A 22,936-nucleotide genomic window follows, 5' to 3' on the forward strand; every position below is an offset into this window, starting at 1 on the left:
ACCATGTGGACCCAGAGCTGGGCCTGGCCCAGGGCTTGCTGAATGCTCCATAAAGGACTCAAACAGGGCAGGCGTCACTTCTCTTTCTCATCTTGCCCTGGGCCAGCCACTGCCGTGACACTTCTGTCAGACGTAGCAAACCATACCCAGGGGCGGGTGTGGGTCACGTGTTTACGTACTTAAGCAAGTGGACATCGGGGATGCAGTCGATGAGCACCTACTGTGTGTCAGGCTGGTAAATGCTTAGCACATGCTGGTTCTTTTGCCTCTTGTAGCTGGCCTGCTGTTCCCACGGAGCCTGTCTGTGGTAGATGCAAGTGCGTGTGCACTGATCACATGTGTGCAGAGGCACGAGGTGTTTGTATGAATACTTGTAGCCACTCGACATGCACATCAGCTCCCTGGGTCCAGGTATGCTCTTGTTGGAGGACACACACGCACACACACACATACACACTCTCATATGTGTGCACACATAAGCACGCCTCCACACGTGCACGCTCTCTTGTTGGAGGACACACACACACACATATACACACACTCATGTGTGTGCCCACATGCACACCCCTGCACGTGTACACTCTCTTGAACGTTTCCGCTGGCGGCTCTGGCAGGCGTGCAGCCACCCGGACTGGGGATTAACAATCCTCTCTGGGGTTTTTAGACTTTCGCCTTTTTGTTCCTGACACATTTCAAAGTTCTACTCAGAATCAGATCTAAGGATGGGGACTGGGGGGCCCGAGAATGGAAAAACAGGCAATTTGGAGAATTCCTGTCATTTTTGAGCTCTTTCCAAAGACACCCACGAGAGCCATGGCGGGGTCTGTGACGTCCAGCCTTGGCTGGTCCCGCTGCTGCAGGCCAGGCCTCCCACCCGCCCTGGCCCGGCCCGGTCTGTTTGCCGACACCAAGGCCCCTGCACCCTGGTTGCGTCACCCCAACCGAGGGGTCTTGCTAGAGAGCCCTGTGCGTGCTCAGCTTGCTCCGCCCCAGACAAGGCCACCCCAGCCGCACACACCCTACTGTGTGTTGATAACGACAACTGCCACTGAGGGCTTGCTGAGCGCCAAGCACCACGTACAGGCAGAGTGTTCTACGTGCTTTGCGTGAATTCATTTATTTTCACAATAGACCCGTGTACGTCCAACTTATGAACCAAGAAACTGAAGTACAGAGAGGTAAAGCAACTGGCCCTAAATCACACAGCCAGAAGGTAGAGAGCCACGATTCACAGCCCAGCAACATGGCACCAGAGTCCCCATCTGAATCACTCCACTTTGCTGTGTCTTGGGACACAGGACAGGTTAACTCGGAGAGGTGCCGGGACCTCAGACCTCCAGGGAAGACCAGGAGGAGAGGGCTCATGGGCCTACTCTGTGCCAGACCATGTTCTGGGAGTACCCCCTGACCCCGTCTGCCATCAGATTCCACCCGACAAGCTCTCCTCCACCCCGAGGCTGGAGGGTCCTTCCTGGTGTCCAAACGTGGCCATGAGGACCCAGGCCTTCTGGGCTAGCACAGTCTCCCTCAGGGTCCTGGTCTCTACGCCATGAGTGTTCCCACTGGGTGAGCCAGGGGCTGGCAGGGAGAACCCTCTGCTAACAGGCCGGGCCGTGTGGTCATCTGAAGCCCTGCAGCGACCATGTGGCAGCCGCAGAAGTGGCTGCATCTTTGTCTCTAGTCCTGCCTGGCTGCCCGCCTGCCTGCCGGCCCTCCCGCCTGCCATCCACATGCTGGAAACACCGAGGAACAAGGGCCTTCCTGTCTTCCTCTCTTTCCCCCTTTTCTAAAAATAAGCTGGAACCTTCCCCTCATCTGCCCCCAATTTTCTCCTGCTTGACCCCGACGACCCTGCCCCCTCAGATGAGGCCACATGTGTGCCCACTGCTGGACAGATGGGCTGACCCTGCAGCGCAGATGGTGGGAGTGAGGAACCTGCCCTGGCCTCTGCCCCAGCCCAGCCGGCCCCTCCAGCTATGCCCTTCCTGGGAACAAAGCATCGAGCCAGCCCCTGGTCTGCGGGTGGGGTGAGGGAGAACTTGTTTATAACAGGAAGCCCCACCCGGGTTTTATGAGCTGTCATGATAATAATAATCATTGCCCACATTTGTATACACTGAGCACTTTCACATCTGTTATCTCCTTGAGTCCAGGCAACAAATCCTTGAGGTTGGTATTGTTGTCAATACTCCAACTGAACAGATGAAGAAACCAGAGAGGTTGATTTACTTCCCTAAGGTTGCACAGCTGGGGGGAAGGGCAGGACCAACCAGGACTCAAACCCAGGTCCTCAGATTTAAATTCCCGTGCCTTTGCACTCTCCCTCTGGCTCGCTCGTGTCTGAACTCAGCAGCAGTTTTGCAGTTTAGGCCCAGGATGGTGTTCCTGTAGCGGCCATTTACTCGGTCTTCATGTGTGTCAGGCACAGTGCTGGGAGCTCGACCACGACCCCAGGGGAAGGAATTATTGAGCTTATTTTGAGGAAGAGGAAGCTGAGATTCAGAGACACCATGTGACTTGTCAAGGCTGCTCGCTGTAAGGCCTGGCATCGGGGTTTGGGTTGAGGGCTGCCCGACTCCAAGGTTTTCCTTCTGCAAAAGAGTTCACAACAGGTGGCATCGTGTGCCTCGTTTTAATTACTTAATTCGGCGGAACATGTGTCCAGTGTCTGCTCTGTGCCAAGCAAGGGGACGCAGGGATGAACCAGATACGCAGATCCCTCTCTAATGGGCTTCATGATCCAGTGGGAGACGGACATGTGAGTGGCAATTATGGCGCAGGGTGCTAAACCATTATTAGCCATAATAGTTAGCTTTGCGCGGTGTTTATAGCTCACTGAGGGCCCCAAATGGAAATCTGGCCATTTCCATGTCTGCTGAAAATGGTCTAATGGCTTCCCTGTGGCTGTAGCTTCACATCTGAGCCTCCGGGTCTGGGATCCAAGGCCCTCGTCATGTGGTAGAGCCTACCTCTGTGTCCTTGACCGCCTGCCTTGCTCTGTGCTCCCTGCTACTGGGCTTCCAGAGGCTCCTCACCTCACCGCATTACCCTGCCCACCTCCGCCTCCAATGCCGCCTCTCCCACCCTCACTTCTGGTTAACCCTTACCCTGCGAAACTCAGCGCAATGGTACCGCCTCCCCAGGCCGTTTGGGGATGGAGTCTCCTGCTGTTGGAGCTGTGTAAGCCAAGGATGGCAGGTCAGGCAGGGAGACAAATCACTTGACGTCTATGGTTCCCAGTTTCCTCTTCTGTAAAGTGGACTGGAGAATAAGACCTAACTGTAAGACGAGAGAGCCTGTTAGGGGGCAGGCCAGTGGCCGGTGGGGCTCGGAGGAGGTTTGTCAGCAGCTGGGGGGGCCAGGAAACTTCCCAGAGCACTAAACACCAAGGGAGAGCTTGGACGACGTTTGCTGAGCGCTAACACTTATGTTGTGCTTACTGTGTGCTGGGCGCTGCTCCAGGCCCTTTGCATGTGTCAAGTCATTTAATCCTCGAATACCTCTACGAGGCTGGTACTATCGTTATTCCCATTTTACACATTAGGCAATTGAGGCACAGAGAGATTGGGTGACACGCTTAGGGTCACACAGCCAAGGAGGGGTGAAGCCTGGATTCTAGCCTTGGCCCATTGCCGCAGCATCCACACTCCAGCCACCTTGTTATTGTAAGAAGGGGAAGAGCAGTGGGGGTGGAGGACAGGGCCTACTTACACTCGGGGACAAACGTCACCGTACTTAATAAAACAAGGGTGGACACCCTCATCCCTCCATGTTCCAGGAAACAGGGCAACGCCCTCCTAGTCCTCACAGGTTGGGAAATGTTTGCTCCTGCTCTGCCCAACCCGGGGCCGGGAAGCCCATCTCTGTGTGAGGTGCGCCTGGCCACCTCCTGCTCTGCCCGGGTGACGGGGCCCCGTCTGGGCAGCAGTGGCCGGGCTGGCACTGCCTCTGGTGACAGCTGCCACTCTGAGGCCAGCAGGGATGCACGCTTCTACTCACTTCCAGAGGAAGGGACTGAGACCCAGTGAGAGAGTAAAGGACCTTCTCCAAAATGGCAACTGGAAGCTGAGATTCTGGACTCAGAGGCCAGAGCATGTCCTTGGCAGTGGTGACAGCCATTATTGCCAGTTCTTACATGGTAAGAATTGGGTGGGAAAGACTTTTTTAAGGTTTATGTATTTTGAGAGAGAGAGATAGAATGAGCACGGGAGGGGCAGAGAGAGAGGGACAGAGAGAATCCCAAGTCCCGCTGTGGGGGTTGACTCCACAAACTGTGAGATCATGCCCTGAGCTGAAATCAAGAGTCTGACACTTAACTCTCACCCAAGCGGCCCGAGAAAGCCTTTGTTACGCCTCTCGCACCAGGCCTGCTCAGGACACCTGCTCCCTACCAGGACACTCCCTTTCCTTCCTGCAGGAAATGAAGGAACAAGTGTAGAAGTCACCTAGAAATGGGGGAGGGCTCTTCCTGTTCTCTACCTTCGGCCCTCACCATGGAGAACAATTCGGGGTCAGGGCTGTGCTCCTTATTCCCTGGCCGATGGCCGATGTCTCCCTGCACCCAGTCTCCCGTCCCCAATCTCCCAACTCCCATGCTGTGTGGGGTCCTAGATACAGAGTTATTGGGCTTGGTCTTCTGACCTGGCTGTGGGACTCATTTCTGTCTGGAAACCAGGGGAATCACTCAGTTTGTGAGGATCCAGGAGAAAAGGGACTCTCTTCCCCTCCTCTCATCTGAGGGGCTTTTCCTGCTGGTCACAGCCCTTTTTCTGCCTGGATCTAAGGAGGCTTTCATAGCCCATTTTACTGATGGAGACAAAGGCAAGACAGGTGAATGACTTGGGCAAGATCAAGGGCCAGAGCTCAGACCCTTACTACAAATTCATAATAGCTTCCTCCTTCCCTCTCTCTTTTATTCCTTCTTTCCACAAGTATTTATGTGGAGGAGGAAGGGAATAGGAGAATAAAATAGGTGGGCATTATGAAGTGGAAAGATTCCTGAATAGGAGTCAGGAGCCTTGAATTCTGGTCTTGGATTTGTCATTAATTTACTATGTCACCTTATGTAAGTCACCTTTCCCCTCTCAGCTTCAGGTAGTCATAATGATAGCTTGGGGAAGGCGACTGCCCCTTTCATCCTTTTACTTGGCAGAATTATTATAAGAATCAATTCAATGAAATATTTCTTTGTTCTCACATCTGCCCACCGATCTGACCATCTAATACTCTCCCTCCCTCCTTCCCATCTTTCTTTGCTTCCTTCCTTCCCTCCCTTCTACTTTCCTTCCTTCCTCCCTCCCTTCCTTCCTTTCTTCCTCTCTCCCTCCCTTCCTTCCTTCCTTCTTCCACCCATTTATTCTCCCATCCATCTGTCCTTCATCCATTCCCAGTTCAGCATCTCTCTTGCCCATCTGCTCACTCATCCATCCATCATCCATCCATCCATCCATCCATCCATCCATCCTCTGTGTCCCCGCTGTATGCCATGCACAACAAGAGAAGGACCATGTCAGTCAAGGCCTGGCTTAATCACCTCCAGGTGATTTTCTGCCTTCCTTTGTGGAAACTGACTACCCATCCCTGGACAATGTCTGTCTTTCCACTATCACACTCACCAGTCTCTGCCTTTTGTCACAATGAGCCCTTAACCAGACAGGGAGGTCCTGAAGGGTGAGGACTACAGCTGATCTATGTCAGTGTCCTCAGCGTCGTCCAGCCCTCAGCATCAGTGAACGTTCTCTGAGTTCACAGCATTGAGTCCATCCCAACGCAAATTCTAATTCATCCTCAGCTTTCTGGTATAGTCTGAACCGGAGTAATGAGCCTGGGCATCTGCATGGCAAATAGTTGTCTCTGGTATCTTCCTCTGTTTGGAATTGTAGTCTTATTCTCCCAAGAGAGAGACATCCTTGCTCCTTCTTCAGAGATCCAGAGAGAATCCAACCCAGGGTTACACAGCAAACTGAGGAGAGCCTTGGATCAGAAGCCCGATCATCTTGTGCCAGCCAGTAACCCACGTGGTCTCACTCACTCAGGAGCTGCCCACGAGACCTGCCACATGGGCGGCCAGCTCTGAGTCCTTGGCCTCCCTGTCTGTCTTTGTCTCCCCCAACCTGCCCAGCCGGCCCAGCTAACCTGCTCTAGGAAGGCCCGCTGGCTGTCCCGGCCAGACACTGGGGCTGGGTAGGGATTGGAGTGTGGGGAGTTTGTTATTTTCTGACTCAGGCCTGCTCCAGAACCACCAGGCCCTCCTCTGGCTGGCTGGGTTCACCCATTCTTTCCTGGTTCTGGCCAGCCGTGGCAGTCCCCTGGGCCACTCTGAGTGACAGGGCACCAGGCAACGTGTCATTGGTAGCTGAGAGCTGACCCCCCAGCCTCTCTGTTCCCAGGGGCTGGTCCCTGCAGGGCAAGTGCACTTGATGGGCGGGCTGGAAATGAGCTGTCAGCAGAGGGGGTCTCACTCCTGCTGTTCCTCCTCCCTCCCTCCTCAGTCTTGCTAGCTCTCAGCCACATTGGAAGAATTAGGGGCAGCTGGCAAAGGGGGGTGGCTGGTTCCCATAGTGGGACCATGCATAAGTCTTAACACATTGGCACCACGTGTGTGCACTGGCCACAGGGAGCGGGTGCTGGCTGGCGGATGACGTCCTGGGGACTCTGTGGGCAGGGTCTGCCCAGAAAGCCTTTCTCCCTGACTGGCCTCATAGGCTTTCTGGACCAGGGAGAAGCCTCTGGCAGGTCTCCTTTTTGCATTTGTTATAGCTTCTACTCATTGTGTGTGGAAAGGGTTGAGTCTGGGATGTAGTTCTTGGGCCCTGTGTTGATGATTCTGTGTGACCTTGGAGGAGCCCTCTCATCTCCACATTTCCATTTCCTTGTGGGGCTGCTGTGGTTCTAAAAGTCATTGGGCCTACCTCCTGGCGTGCAGATCTTCACCAATTACAAAGAGCCTCAACAGCTGTTTTCTTTACTCTCGACATCTGAAATACCTTCCAGATTCTGTCTGTTGTATTCTCACACCCATTTTACAGGTAAGGAGATAGAGTCTCAGAATAAAGGGCATGCTGGGAGTCACAGCTAGAAAATGGCATAGCAGGTCTGTCACATATATATTACAAAGCCCATGATCTTTCAACTTCTCTGTGCCCTTCTAAAATTTTTTTTTAACGTTTATTTATTTTTGAGAGAGATGGAGACAGAATGCCAGCTGGGAAGGGGCCGAGAGAGAGGGAGACACAGAATCTGAAGCAGTCTCCAGGCTCTGAGCTGTCAGCACAGAGCCCGATGCGGGGCTCGAACCCACGAACCGTGAGATCATGACCTGAGCTGAAGTTGGAGGCTTAACTGACTGGGCCACGCAGGTGCCCCTCTCTGTGCCCTTCTAGAAGTCCAGTGTCCTACAAGTCTTGAGTGCCTGCTGCATGCCCGACCCTGTGGGGCTGGTGGGTAGGTGGGGGCCATGAACCGAGGCAGTCAGTATCACCAGGCGGGTGTCTCCTGTGCCTGTGGGAGGGGGCACAGACTGAATCCCCGGGGACTGCACTGCCAGGGAGGGAGGCTCCGGACAAAATCACAAGGACAGTGCTGAGGGGAGTGGGGATCATGCAGATATCCCTATCCCTGCAAAATTCTAGAAACAAACTTGCTGCTCCTGTCTGCATTTTGTGATCGTTCAGTTATCATTAGGGAGTAATAATAGCTAAGGATGTCCAGAGTGCCACCTCCTTGCTGTGTCCTGTGTAAGCCTTTTACACGCATGTTGTCACTGAAACCTCACAACCACACTGTGGACGAGGTTCTATTATCATCCACATTTTAGAGATGAGGGAAGTGGGATCCAGGGGGTAGAGACCCTGGCTCAACGTCTTCTGACTACAAGTGGCCAAGCAGGGATTTGATCCCAGGGCTGTGTGGGATTTGATCCCAGGCCACTTCCTGGGAAGCAGGGGGGACAGAAGTCACCAATGGCCCTTCCCAGCCCAGCTCAGACGGGAAGCAATTAGATGGACCTTTTAGGGCATGGGAGAACTTGGACCAGGACAGAAGGGAACACTGAGACCTCATCAGTCAGCTTCTCTATCCGATAGGGTAGTTTCTGGAGAGTCCTGGGAGGTATGGTGGGCTTTGGGGTACCTAGAGTCTGGCCCCAAGACAGAGTAAGGCAGGAGATTCCGGGGTGTGGGCCATCAGGGAAGGCAGGACCGCTCCAGTCCGGGCAGGGAATACACCCCTCAGTGGCACTGGAACATCCAGCTCTCACCTCGCAAACCTCCAGGGCAGGAACTGGCGACACATGGATTTGATTGCTTGGGAAATCTGCTTGGGGGGCCTGGGGTAGGGGAGCAGAGGTGGAACAGCTGATCAGCCTAAAAATAGCATAGCTTGGAATTCTGAGGGGCTCCAGGGTGCCCCATTCCAAATTTGGAAGTGGCCTGGAGTGTTCTTTGCAGCAGGCACCCTTCGTGGGTGGCTTTCCAGTGACGGGGCGGGCACCACCGTGGCAGTAGCATTGGGCAGGGAAGACCCAGGGTCAAGTTCCGGTGCAGCCTGTCACTGGCTTAGCGGCATGGGCGGAGCAGACCCACACCTTCTCTGGATTCCTACTGTTCCTCTTGCGCTGGCTGCCCGATAATTCCTGCCCTGGCTATCTGGCAAGGTGGTTAGGAGGAATGTAAACTGTCAAGTGCTGTATACATGTCTGCTGTCACTGCAAAAGGGGGGGCACCCTGGGAGGGTAGACTTCATGACAGTCTCTGGATGTTCGGGACAAGCCTAAGCTCTCTGTGCTGAGGTTCACAGCTTCCAATGACTTCCTGCGGCTCCCAGCCTCTTCCAGATGTTCTCTGTTGCTTCTTAATAGAAAATGTTTCCTTTGAATGAGTTAAAATCAGAACTATTCAAATATGGAATGAGCTGTATTGACAGGTAGTGAGCTTTCTGTCAGTGGAGGTATTCAAGACAGAGTCAGGCAACACTAGACAGGGAAATCGTCTATGGCTTAGACTAGATGCTGCTGAACTTCCCGACCCTCGGAGTTATCTGTGTATAGAGGCTACACTTCACCTGCTCCCTCTGCCATGGAAATGCCTTGTCCAGACCTGAGGCAGACACCGTACCCCTGGCTCCTCTGCAGTGCTCTAGAATAAACAGCCTCAGCACCTTTACTGCCCCTCCAGTGCTCAACATACCTGGGCCTTCTTTTCTAGGCATGTAAGCCCCGGGGCCTCAGTTTCCCATCTGCCAACGGAGATGCTAACGCTTGCCCCCCCCCCCCCCAGCTTTGCAGAGCCGCGTAGGGACATCAGCCACAGATACCTCAGAAACCGCAAAGTGCAGTTCCCCTCTAGCGATCCTCTTCCTGTAGAGAAGACAGGCTGAGGTCTAGGGAGCGGGGACCTGCTCAGGGCCACAGATGAAACAGTGGCAGAGCCCGCTCTTGAAGGCAGGTTTCTTGGTGTCCAGTCTCGTGCTCGGAGCACACACAAGTACTAAGAGGTTTGACAGCGCCATTACGAACCTGGGTCTGCAACTCACCACTTACTGGCCGTGAGGCTTGGGGGAAGCCCTGCTGCTTCTGCGTGTTAGTTCCCCCATCGGTATGTTACAGTGTCCCTGGATGGGCTGCCGAGGGCACCGGATGTGATCATGTGGGGAGGAGGCCGGGCAGGAAGGCAAGAAGCTATGCAGGGCAGCACAGGGCAGGCAGGCCTGAGAGGTCCGAGAGCTGCATCAGAAAGGTGCAGGGGGGAAAGGGCGCCTGGGTGGCTCAGTCGGTTAAGTGTCCAACTTCAGCTCAGGTCGTGACATCACGGTTTGTGGGTTCGAGCCCCGTGTCGGGCTCTGTGCTGACAGCTCAGGGCCTGGAGCCTGCTTCCGATTTTGTGTCTCCCTCTCTCTCTGCCCCTCCCCAACTCACACTCTTCTCTCTCTCTGTTTCAAAAATAAATAAGCATTTAAAAAAAAGAAGAGAGGTGTGGAGGGCTGTCTCATCAGCAGGGCTTCTTGGAGAGGCCCTTCACTGGGCCTCCTTGTCAAATTCTCACTCATCCTGCGGGTCTCAGCTCAAAGGGACCTCTTCTGGAAGTCCTCCTTGGGCCGCAAATGGAGCTGGCCCCTTCTCAGGCTCCCTTGCGCTTGTGATGCCTTCGGACAGAAAATCTTAAGACTGTGAGGGACACAGATGTGGGCTTGAATGCCTTCCTAGCTATATGAACTGGGCCTTAGTTTTCTCAACTGTGAAATGGGCACTGGGAGAGTCAACCTCATGCATATGTAGTGAAAATAAAGTGTTTGGCTTAATACTGAGAATGTTTAAAACAAATGATGATGATGATGACATTCATTCACTCACTCTTCATTCATTCAAAAACCTTGGACATGCCCCTTTTCTGGCTCCAGCTGGGCACTAGGGACACAATGAGGGATCAAACAGGCCCTGATGCCCGGGAGCTCAGACTCTAGGTGAACAACTGCAAACCCACAACTCCAACCCAATTGTGGAGTAATTGCGGTGGGTCCTCTAACACAGCAGGAGCCCCCCAGACTGCCAGCAGGAGTCAGGGAAGGCTTCTCAGGGAAGGAAGCATTGGAGCGGAGAGCTGATGGATGGGCAGACTTTGGTCAGGTGCCTACAGAAAGGCACCCCAGGCCGAGAGCAGAGCGTATGCCATGGTCCAGAGATGGGAAAGGCAGTGGGGTCCCCTAGGCAGGTTGGGGTGGCTGGGGCATAGAGCAGAATTCCACCAAGGTCAGGGGCCATCTCCTCTCCCCAGATAGCCGTGGAGAGTCATGGCCAGAAGGATCTGACAGGAGGGGCAGGTTTTGATGATGATGATGATGGCGTTGAAGAAGAAGTTGGCATGACAGTGATTTGATGTTGTGGGTGGCACTGTTAAGGTCCTGCTTCCCATAGATTGCTGCTTATAATTGGCTTGCAGATACTCCCTCAGGTCAATATGTGCAGACATTGGGAAATGATGCCACTCAGTGCTGCAGGTAATCAGAGAGGAGCTCTACAAGCAAGAATGCTGTCTCCCTGCATGCCAGCCTGGAAGGGCCCTAGGGTTGCTGAGTTTCCCACTGTAGGGCTGTGTCTACCTCTGTGTCCCCTATGCCTAGTATAAGGTGGCACTGAACAGGTATTCATAAATGTCATAAAGTCAGAGCCCCTCATGGCCATTCAGATGGAGAAAGGGACCCACAGAGAGGGACAAGCTGTCATAGTGACAAAGTGGCCCCTGCCCGCCCATACCAGCTGGCTTTGTCTGTTCCACCCACCCTGTCAGGTTCTTTCTGCCTGCAGCCCGGTGCACAGGGTCCTCCCCTGGGAGAGCCCCGGCAGTCTGTGCGGGCAGTCCCCTCCACCCTCCCTACGTTCTGAGCCCTGACCCTGAGGACCCCCGGTTGGCAAGCGGTGACCTTCCGAGGACTCCTCGAACCCATCCTTGTCTTCTTGATGAAAGGCATCTGGGCCCGCTGGCCCCTCCTCTGCCCAAGAGGGAAACACAATACGCCGATAATGATCTAATATTTATACAACGCCTTTCTACCAGATGCATCCCAACAAAGTTTACAAGCTGTCCCCGCTGATGGCGCAATGTATTCCAGATCTCTCCGGCCCCGCCTCCCTGCCCGCCTGCCCCTCATCCCAGGTCCCAGATGCCAGCAGCGACTCCGGGATCCACCTGAGATTGGGGAGCCCCACTGGGCACTGAGGGCCCAGCCATTCTCACAGCCTGTCTGGGCTTCGGCCGGGAGCTGATCTATGCTCACGACTGGGGAAAAAACGCTCTCCGGAGGAGACACAGGGCCACACCGGGGTTTGACGTTTGGCCAAGACTCACAGCACCCAGCAAGCCTCTCCCTAGCCCTCCATAGCCTCAGACCCGCGGGAGGGACCGAGGGAGGGCCCGGCTGCCCGGCGTGAAGGCACCTCCCCAGTCACTTCCTCCGCGGCCGGCCGGCTCCATGAATGAGGATTTGTGTTCGTTCCCTCCCATAAATTGCCCCTGGTCACCAGGGCCATGTTCTGTGTCAGAGTCCCTGACCACCGGCCTCGGACAAAACCTGCTTTGTGAAGTCCGGGGAAAAGACAAACAAATGATTATTACCTTCATTTATCCCTTCCCCCACCTTCTTTTCTTGGCCTGGAGTTAAGACCTTTTTTCTCTGTCAACAATCTTGACTCTGTTCCCTGAGAAGGAAACAGCTCCGGGAGGGCCTTGCAGGGATGCTGCTTGCAAGAAAACCGTTTGGGAGCAGGGTGAAAAAAGACAGAGGTTACAGGAAATGGCAGACATTTTTTGTTGAATTAAACCATTAGGAGTGACCCCCAAACCAGAGCCAGGCAAAGAAGCAACTGGATACATTTAGGTCAGGACAAGCAGCCAAGTGAGGAGCTGAAACCAATTACCATAAATGAATGTTTCTCTTTTATTCACGACCACCGTGCCTGTTCCCAGGATGCTCTTGGGCGTCTTATAAAAACAGATGAACTCTCTGGTTTTGTTCGGGGAGTTATTAGCTAATGCAACTGTTGGGCAATTCATCAAACATTAGCACATGCTGCCATTAATGACCAGGAGAAGTTGTCACTGGCTGCTCCAAAGCCACAGGGGCTGCCCAGACTTCAGAGCTCAAGGTAGGGTCTTCTCCTTGGTGGGGCCGTTTACTCAGGCTGTTGGTGCCCTAAGAGTTATAGCTACTCTTAAAAACTGCCCCTCCTGTCAGATCCTTCTGGCCATGACTCTCCATGGCTATCTGGGGAGAGGAGATGGCCCCTGACTTTGGTGGAATTCTGCTCTACGCCCCAGCCACCCCAACCTGCCTAGGGGACCCCACTGCCCTTCCCATCTCTGGACCATGGCATACGCTCTGCTCTCGGCCTGGGGTGCCTTTCTGTAGGCACCTGACCAAAGTCTGCCCATCCATCAGCTCTCCGCTCCAATGCTTCCTTCCCTGAGAAGCCTTCCCTGACTCCTGCTGGCAGTCTGGGGGGCTCCTGCTGTGTTAGAGGACCCACCGCAATTACTCCACAATTGGGTTGGAGTTGTGGGTTTGCAGGTTGTTCACCTAGACTCTGAGCTCCTGGGTGTCAGGGCCTATGTGATCCCTTGCTGTGTCCCTAGTGCCCAGCTGGAGCTCAGAAAAGGAAGGTGTCCAAAGTTTTTGAATGAATGAACAAATGGCAAATCCATATAGATCAGTGCCTTCCTGTGACTCCAACAGTCTTAGGCTGTCTTTTTGTCTACAAAAGAAAGGGGCCCATGGCTCTTTCAGGGAGAAACCGTAGGCTTCTCCCTCCCTTCGGTGTAGGCTTCTCCCTTCTTTGGAGCTGCAGGGAACTGGCATCCGGCTGACAGCCACACAGAGATATCCTATGGGGAGGAGAAAAACCTGGGTTTGTGGTCTGGTGCAACTGCTTTCTCTTTGTAAGCCTCAGTCTCCTTACCTGTGAGATGGGCTAGGCAACTCATCTCTTGAGAGAAAAGTTGCAGAGGAGTATATGGTCTTGGGGGATGGAAGGAAGCAAACTGACTTAAAGCTGCCCTACTGCTTGCCCTAAATAACTCTGTCTTGGGGGAAAGAAATGGGTTCACTTCTTTATAGCCTTTGGCCTAAATGACCCTCCGTGTGGGGGTGGGGAAAAGAGCTGATCTTCAGAGTCAGGAGGAAATGGGTCCAGTCCTGCTTAGCTGTGTCCTCGCTTTATAACCTCAGGCAATCCACACCATCTCTTAGAGCCCTGGTTTTTGGTTCTGAAAAACGGGACAGTAATATTTCACACCCCAGGGCATGTCAATGCCTGAAAAGTGCTGAGCCCAGCGTCTGGCCCAGAGCAGAGACTCACACAGTAGATTCACATTGTGGTGTCTATTATTGCCATCAGTTATATTAACAAATGCCACCGGCGGGTGCGAGGGGTGAAAAGAGCTGCTCTCAGTTTGTCACCTGTTCTGTTGTTTCTTGCAGACACGATATTTTGTAGCAGTCTTGGTGTTGCAGAATGAACATTCTTCCTCTCTGTTCATTTCACCAAAGTGCGTTTCCAACCCAGCCACGGCCCCTCTGCCAGACTTCGCAGCAGGCCTTTCCCCGCTGAGCCGCACTGTCTCTGGCCGGCTGGGGCCGACATCTGCCAGAGAAGCAGACCACCTTCTTGGATTTTCCGTTTGCAGCTGGGAGGGTGGCTGGCAGAGCAAATTACAAAGCAGGCTCGGGTTCCAACTGCTGCTCGGGTAGGGTAGGCCCTTCATGTGCGGGTGAGAGACTGCCAGGAGCTGGCCTCAGATGGGCTGGGAGCAGCAGCGGTGCGCGGGGCACGTAGGAGCCACCAAGTGCCCCCGGCCAGTGAGGATAGCAGGGAAGCCTGCACTTGAGGCACAGAAGGCGTTCCTGGCTACATGGAAGGGCTCAGGTGAGAGTCCTGTCTCGGGGACTTCAGGCAGGTTCCTTTACCTTTCAGACTCAGTTTCCTCTCTCCGTAACATGAAAACAAATGTAGGTCCGTAGTCCCCTATCTGGCACGCTTGGGGCCAAATGTGGTTTGGAAGTCAGAATTTTTCAGACTTTTAGAAAGTGGTGTGTGCTGTACTTGATAAAACACATGCAGCGAAGCAAGGAGAGAAGGCTGTAAACAAACACGTAACGGTTTCCGCAACGCAAGGCGCGACTGTTCATACTAAGTGGGACTCGGAAAGACCCTAAGCAAGTAGCCTCATGATGCAGGTTCAGTTAGGGTTTTTTGTTTTTGACATGAAATGAATTTCTGCAAATTTATGGGAAAGCTCTCCTTTCTCAGAACTTCTTGGATTTCAGAATTATGGATGAAAGACTGTGCACCAGTGACGGCTGTGGGATAAGGTTGTTGTAAAGATGGCAAGAGACAGTGAAAGTAAGGCAGCTTGCAGACTCTCAGGAGATGGGAGGCGCCCCTAGACCAGTGGCTCTCAATGTTGGCCACATATTGGAACCACCTGAGGGGCTTTAAAACTCCTGGTGCCCAGGCCCCGCCCGGCCAGCTTCAAGTCCAAGCCTGGGCCTGCAGCTCTGGTCGTGAGGCTTCCAAATGCCCCTTGGGTGATTCATTTCCGGTAACACCTTTACTGAGACATCATACACCTAGCAAATAATTCGCCCACTTAGAGTGGACCAGCCAATGGTTCTCAGTATGTGTGACCATCACCACAATCCATTTTAGAACACTTCATCACCTCGAAAAGAAGCCCTGTACCCTTTTCCTAACATCTCTCTACTCACCCACCCCCTCAGGCCTAAACAACCACGCATCGACTTCCTGTCTCTTTAGACGGAGTTTTTTTTGGACATCTCACATGGAATTATACGACATGCGGTGTTTTGTGACTGGCTTCTCTCACTTAGCCTAAAGGTTTCCAGGTTCATCCGTGTTGTGGCACGTATCAGTACTTCATTGCTTTTTATCCTTGAATGATAGCCCTTTGAATTGATACACCACATTTTGTTTATTCCTCTCTGGGTGTACTTTTTATGCAATGCTGCTATGAACATCCATGTTCAAGTTTTTGTGTGGACATATGTTTTCATCTTTCTTGGGTAGATATCTAGGAGCAGAAATGATAACTCTGGGTTTAACTTTCTGGGCAAATGCCGGACTGCTTTCCATACTGGCTGCACTATTTTACGTTCTCACCTGCAGTGTGTGAGGGTTCTGATTTCTTTATATCCTTACCGGCAACTATTAGTGTTTGATGTTTGAGTGCAGGCGTCCTAGTAGGTATGAAGTGGTATCTCAGTACAGTTTTGATATGCATTTCCTTGATGACTAATGATATTGAATATTTAAAAATTTTTTTTTGTTTATTTTATTTTTGAAAGAGAGGGAGAGAGAGAGAGAGAGAGAGCGCGCCTGCGAGTGAGTAGGGGAGGGGCAGAGAGAGAAGGAGACACGGGATCCGAAGCAGGCTCCAGGCTCTGAGCTGTCAGCACAGAGCCCAACGCAGGGCTTGAACCCATGAGTTGTGAGATCATGACCTGAGCTGAAGTTGGACGCTCAACCAACTGAGCCACCCAGGCGCCCCTGATGTTGAAGCCGAATATTAAAAAATTTTTTTTAATGTTTATTTATTTTTGAGAGAAAGAGAGAGAGAGGGCACAAGTGAGGCAGGGGCAGAGAGAGGGAGACAGAGGATCCGAAATGGGCTCCGTGCTGACAGCAGCGGCCCAAGGTGGGGTTCGAACTCATGAACTGCGAGATCACGTCCTGAGCTGAAGTCGGACACTCAAACGACTGAGCCACGCAGGCGCCCCCAAATTGAATATTTTCTAAGGTGCCTGTTGGCACTTGTGTATCTTATTTGGAGAAATGTCTTTGCAGGTCCTTCACTCATTTGAAAAGTGGGTTATTTTTTTTTTTTTTTATTTATGAAATTCAAAGTTTTTTTTAATGTGTTCTAGATATAAGTGCCTTATGAGACATATGATTTACAAATATTTTCTCCCACTCTGTGCGTTGTTTCTTCACTTTTTTGATACTGTCCTTGGAAGCACAAAAGTTTTTAATTTTGAGGAAGTCAAATGTCTCCATTTTTTTCTTAGCCTAAGTGATCACCCTTCCAGTCCACTGGGACTGCTTTGTTGTGCCTCCTCTTGGGACTGAAGAAGAAATTACCGCGGCACCTTCCCTTTCCTGGTACTTGGTACGCCCCAGAGCACGGCTGCCTGGCACAGGTATGCAGGGCTACCTCCCCGCCCCGAGGAGGAGGGGACCGGGGGTATTGGACAGCTGAGCACCCGGGCCCGCGAGATCTGGACTCAGCCCTGCAGCCCTGCTCTGTGCCCTCCTCCTCCGAGGCGCTCACTATTATGCCACCAGCCTGGCACAGCCCCTACCGCTGTGAGTTGAGCGCAGCCTGCAGAACCCCCAGAGGCCTCTAAAGAGAAGAAAGGCCCTTGGAACCACTTCACGAGTTCATTAGGCACATGTTCAAGTCCCAGATGGGCTCCAGCAAGTCAGAAATAGCTGGTGTTCTACTTCCAGCCAATGTCGTTCGACCAATTCACTTCATTATAACGAATAAACTAGACACAGTTCCTACCTCCTCATCCGCACATCTACCCATTTGTTCCTTCCGCGAGTCCCTCATTCATTCATCACTGGATTCAATTATTTGGTAACTCCTTAATTTCCTCTTTCGTGCATTTGTCCGCATCCCTGCATAGGTCTGCTTCCTCCCCTCCTTCAAGTCTTTCCCTCAAGTGTCACAGTTGTGGAGAGGTGCCTCATTCCCGCCCCCACCTTCTTTTTCTATTTCCTTTTCTCCACAGCACCTTCAAAATATACTGTCTAATGTACTCATTTGTTTTATGCATCGCCTGACTCTGCTATCATAAATGGGGATTTTGTTTATAGCTTTCTTTACTAGATCCTCAGTGCCTAGAATAGTGTCTGGCACAGGAGGGGATTAAGAAATGTATATGGAATTAGTGAAGTCACTCATTTAATCCATAAATCCAGCCCCAAGAGTCTTCTGGAGAGAAGGTTGCTTTTGGAAGGGGTCAGGACTCAAGATAGCTTCTTGGGATGGTGACCTGTGGACTGAGCTTTAAAATTTTTTTTTAACATTTATTTATTTTTGAGAGAGCATGAGCAGGGGAGGGGCAGAGACAGAGGGAGACACAGAATCCGAAGCAGGCTCCAGGCTCTGAGCCGTCAGCACAGAGCCTGACTCGGGGCTTGAGCTTACGAACCGTGAGATCATGACCTGAGCCGAAGTCGGCCGCTCAACCGACTGAGCCACCCAGGTGGCCCTGGACTGAGCTTTTAAAGGCTGGGGTTGCTGTGTTAGCAGAGATGTTGGGTGATGGGTAATACATTCTAGGTTGGTGGGACAGCTAGTGCAAAGCAAGTGGAAAAGTGTCGATCATGTTTGTAGAGATGTTCCTGAGGCCTAACGGCTGGATTTGGTGAGTAATTGAAAGTGGAGGCTGAGGGCAAGGGAAGCTTTGGGGATGAGTCAGGTTATGCGTTGGAGAGTCTGGGTGGAAGATGATGTCATTAACCAAGGGGGACGGTGGGGGTTTCAAGAGGAGAAGGAAAGATGATGGCTTCAAGACCTCCCTTTCAAAGGCAACTTTCAAGTACAGTTTGACCCACATTTTTTGTGTTGTGTCGATTTCATTTTTGATTCATGTTCTCTGGTTCTGCCAAGCGCCAGGAGAGGAGGGTATTTTGGCCGCCTCATCCGTCTCTGCTGTCTTACATCTGGGTGCCTGTGAAATGTGGCTTCTTGGTGTGGAGGTGGAGGGGGTTACACAGTGGAAGGCCCACCCATAGGCTTTCCCTTTGTGGTGGTCGGCAGGGTCTGCGGTGAGACTGGGCTAGGAGGCGAGGCATTACTGTTTGGCTAAGCGGACTCGATCACCTCCAAATGGTTGTTGGCCGTTTGAAAATTGTAGATAAGCCTGCTTTGGAATTTTGAGCAAACATCAATCACCGCTCTGCAGCTATGGATTTTATGTGAAATTATAGCCAGAAGAGGAGGATATGGGAGAAGAACAGCTGGAAGACTTCCTGGGGGAGGAGACTTTGGAGGGTGGAGTGAGCACAACCTGCCCCGTGGGGCCCAGAGGGAGGGGCGAGGAGGCACTTCTAAAGCGGGAGGAAGGACCTCACAGTGGGATTTCCCCAAGGGTGGGCTGGGTGGAGTTGGAAAGTCATGAGCTTCCTGATCCATGAAGTGTGGAAGCAGGGGCTGAACAGCCAGCTCTTAGGGAGGCTTCTTGTTCTGGGGGCGGGGAGGGTAACCGGGGTGGACTTCACCTTAGAGGTAATTCCAGGATTTATATCCTAAACTGCTAAGAGATTTTGAGATTAAACGTGTTACATAATTGCCCCTCCACAACCCTGAGAAACCCATCTTCCGCAACCCCCACCCCCCAGCCGCCCAGCCCCTAAACCCTTGACCTTGAATGGAAATCAAGGCATCAAGACTAGGTCTTAATAGAAGTGTTCCAACTAATGAATGAATGAGAAATAAAAGACAAAGGCTGGTATCACCTGTCATTTTGTAATACATGGGAAGGAATGGATCTAGACATTGAGTTGCAATGGCTGGTAACAATCCCAGAAAGAGACACAGCCAGACATTCTGAGCTTCTGATGAAACAGCACAACCCCACCCATTGTCTTGCCAAGGGAGTCTGAGACTGAGCCTGGTCTATGCGCTGGATCCAGCGGCCAATTTGAAGGAAAAACAGAGGCCAGATACCCATGGTGAATACGCAATCAGTAAAATCCAGACTATGGAAACTCTACAGGTCAAAAAGCCATGATTCTTCTACGGATACATTGTCAAGAGAAGTAAGGGATGGAGGGGGACAGCTGGGGATTAAGAGAGACCTAAAGACATATCAAGGAGAGATATACAGACATGACTAAATGACTGTCTAGGGATGTGCTCTGAGTGATGACATTATAAGGAAAAGCAAGAAAGTGATTCTTATAAAAGTTAGGATTGTGGTTACTCTTGGTGAAGTGGCTACTTTGGAGCAGACTGTGATTGGGACGAGGCACCCAGATGGCTCCTGGTGGGTAGGGGCAGGGGCTGCCCTGCTCTGTTTCCTGATTTTCGTGTGGTTACAAGAGTGTTCACCTGATAGTGATTCATTTCACTATATGTTTGTTTTGTGTGGGTTCCTGTTATTTTACAATAAAAACATTAAAAAGATTAAGTCATGCATGTAACGTTTGGTATTATTTCTTTTTTTTTATTTAAAAAATTTTTTTTTAACGTTTATTTATTTTTGAGACAGAGAGAGACAGAGCATGAACAGGGGAGGGGCAGAGAGAGAGGGAGACACAGAATCTGAAACAGGCTCCAGGCTCTGAGCCGTCAGCCCAGAGCACGACGCGGGGCTCGAACTCACGGACTGCGAGATCGTGGCCTGAGCTGAAGTCGGACGCCCAACCGACTGAGCCACCCAGGCGCCCCTTGGTATTATTTCTTAAATGCCAATACCCATGTGTTGGCAGTCCCTCGTCTGTTGTGAGCTAGGTGGCCTTGACTGGTGGTCAGGGTCTTTGTTCTAGCCTCCTAGATACTCTGCAATGTAGAAATAAAGAGGTAAAGAGAATGGAGAAAAATGGCTGAGATGGAGGAAAAAACCATTGCTTAAAAACACCGGCAGCCACAATACCACCAAGAAAGCAGCTCATCTGTGAGGTCTGCAGGTCTCCAGGTAGATCGAGGCGTTCCTTTCTCATCAGCCCCCTTTTGGGGAAGGACTGCTGTGGGTCCAGGTTGGGGAAAGGAGGAGGTGTTGAGGAGGGAGCTGGGTGCTTGCAAGGAGCCTGAGGTGGTCTCATCCTTTCCGCTCCGTGGGACCCTCCCCACCTGGCAGTTTTGCCTGGGGCAGCCCAGCTTGTTTAACAACAAGGGACTCTAAACTGGAAGGTTTCTTGGGTTCCTATTTCTTGGGCCCTCATCCTGGGTGCTAAAGAGCTTTCTTTCTATAAAAAGCCTCCAGCCTACACTCACACCTCTCTCCTGAGGGAGGTGCTTAGCTGCCTTGATATCGTTCTCATTTTTTACAGCCTTTGGGAAAGAGGTGCGTCTCTAGCTTTCTTGACTCACTCCCAGCGCCTGTGGTACCCACACACCATGGGAGGATTAGGACACGTGTCCCTGAGCAGCCACAGCCCAGCATGCTCATAGTTCAAGTTGGAAAGAGGAGCACCCGCCACCCCGCCCTCTTGTTTTTCAGAAGCTACAGCCTCATGGCAGGGCACATAACTTGGGGAACAGAGCAAGAGCTGAATTTCAGCCTCTACTCACCGCTTTGGCAGGGTGTTTGGACAGTGAACAACTTGTACAACTGTACACCGTGGACTGTTTGTCATGCATTTATAAAGGGGCCAGGTCTGCATTCTTGTTCTCATAAATGAAAATAAACTAACAGAGAGAAGTCTTCAGAGCCCTCCTTTCCATATGAGCACCAGTGCCCAACACAGGGCCTGGGAGAGAGCAGGAACCAATAGGGTGTAATGGAGCACTCTACCTTATGGTTCAATGGCCAAATGCAGACTGTAGTCCTAGTGGGCTCTTCAAACTTGAACGTTCCCGGCAGACGTCCTCACCTCCTGTTCAAGGAGCAACAGAGCCAGCCCGTGGACTCTCCCTCAGCTTCCTACCACCAATGTCTAGTTGCATCCTGCCAGGATTCCTCCTCTCTCGCCTGCTCTAGCCACACAGCCTTCTCTGCACGTCCTAGGTTTCTCCCCCTACTTTCCCCTCACACCAGGCTCTATCCACCTCTCAGGTCTCCTTCAGCATAACTTCCTCCAGGGCCAAGGAGAGGTGGGGGGAGGGGCTTCTCTGAAACCTCACGCCAGGAGAGGACTGCCTGTGACAAGCTCCAGTCACATTCGGCACTTTTTCTCCTTTTTTAAAAAAATGTTTATTTATTTGGGGGGGGGGAGGGGCAGAGAGAGAGGGAGAGAGTCTCAAACAGGCTCTGGCACTATCAGCCCCGACACCGGGCTCCATCTCAGGAACTGTGAGACCATGACCTGAGTCGAGATCGGGAGTCAGTCGCTTAACCGACTGAGCCACCCAGGCTCCCCTCTGCACTTTTCCACACTATTCTGTGCATTTGTAATTTACTTCTTCAGTTTTTCTCCTTCCCTGATAGACTATGGACTGCTCAGGGTAGGGACGGTGCCTGCTTATGCATTCGCTACAAACTCAGTGCCTGCCCTGGGCCTATAGGTGGAATAGGGGCGGGGGTGGGGTGGGCAGTTGTCGGCCGAATGGCGGGTGACCTCCTGTGTGAAGTGGGGGGTGTGTAATCCGAGGGCTCATCTCCCTCACCTCCCCTGCAACACAGATCCCTGGATGCCAGAAAGGTAAAAAGTGGAAGAAACAGTACAGATTGTCCAGGCGCACCCTGCTCTTGAGCAGTTTAGGAAACTGAGGCCCAGAGTGGGTAAAGGAGGAGCGGGCCCACTTGAAGCCGCTCGGTGAGGGGACGGCACAGCTGAGTCCTGCCGGGGGTCCTCACCCCAGCCCAGGGCTCATGCAGGGGACACCGTCCAAGGGACAAGTTCTTGCTCGCAGCTCCTAATAACAGCGAGCTATGCCTCCGTGTGCGCGGCACTTCACGGGCCGTCACTGTACTCGGACACCAGCTCCGTAAGTAGGCGGGCCCTTCGTGGCTGGCTCTCCCCAGTGTTCAGATGGAGGAATTGAGCCCAGCGCCTCTTGTGTGCGGCTGGGGCCCCCGCTTCCTCCCGTGACCCTGGGGGAAGAACGCCCCAGGAGCTGCGCAAGTGAGGGTCCCCAAACCTAGGCTCCATCACCTTCGCGGTGACCCTGCTTTTGAAAGTGTGCACGTGTGAGAAACGGGGAAGGGGAAAGTATCAGACAGGGTCGGGCGTGGGACAACCTGGAATGCCAAGGTAGGGGGTTTGGGTTTTGCCCGGCACAGAAGGGGTGCCGTTGATGACGTGTGGCCCAGGGGGTGACATGCTCACCGTGGGTCTCAGGAAGGCTGCTCCGGTACAGGCGAGGGGGGACTGCTAGGTGTGAGTCTGAGGCGGGGTCGGGGGAGGTGTGAGGATGACTTCTCTCCTTCGTTGGGTGGCTGGCCGGCAGGCTGCTGGGCAGGGCAGGATGGGGAGCAGTGAGGGGCGTCTGTAGGGACGTCACCAGCCCTCAGCCTGTGGGAGAACGAGGAGCCCACATTTGGGGAGCCATGGAGCAGCAGGCCAGCATCTGGCCTGGGACTGGGTTGCCTGGCCACATACCCTGCTGTTGTAAATCCCACCCTGAGCTGTCTCCACAGGGCCCAGCCGCTGAGGGGTGGAGAAAGCCAGGCAGGGCCGGGCCCCGTGTACTGCTGGGAGCCCGGGTGGCTGTCAGAGGCGTCAAGGTCACCCTTCACCGTGCTGGCCGTGGGCACC

Source organism: Leopardus geoffroyi, chromosome C1, assembly GCF_018350155.1.
Source record: "Leopardus geoffroyi isolate Oge1 chromosome C1, O.geoffroyi_Oge1_pat1.0, whole genome shotgun sequence".
In the NCBI taxonomy this organism is placed as follows: Eukaryota; Metazoa; Chordata; class Mammalia; order Carnivora; family Felidae; genus Leopardus; species Leopardus geoffroyi.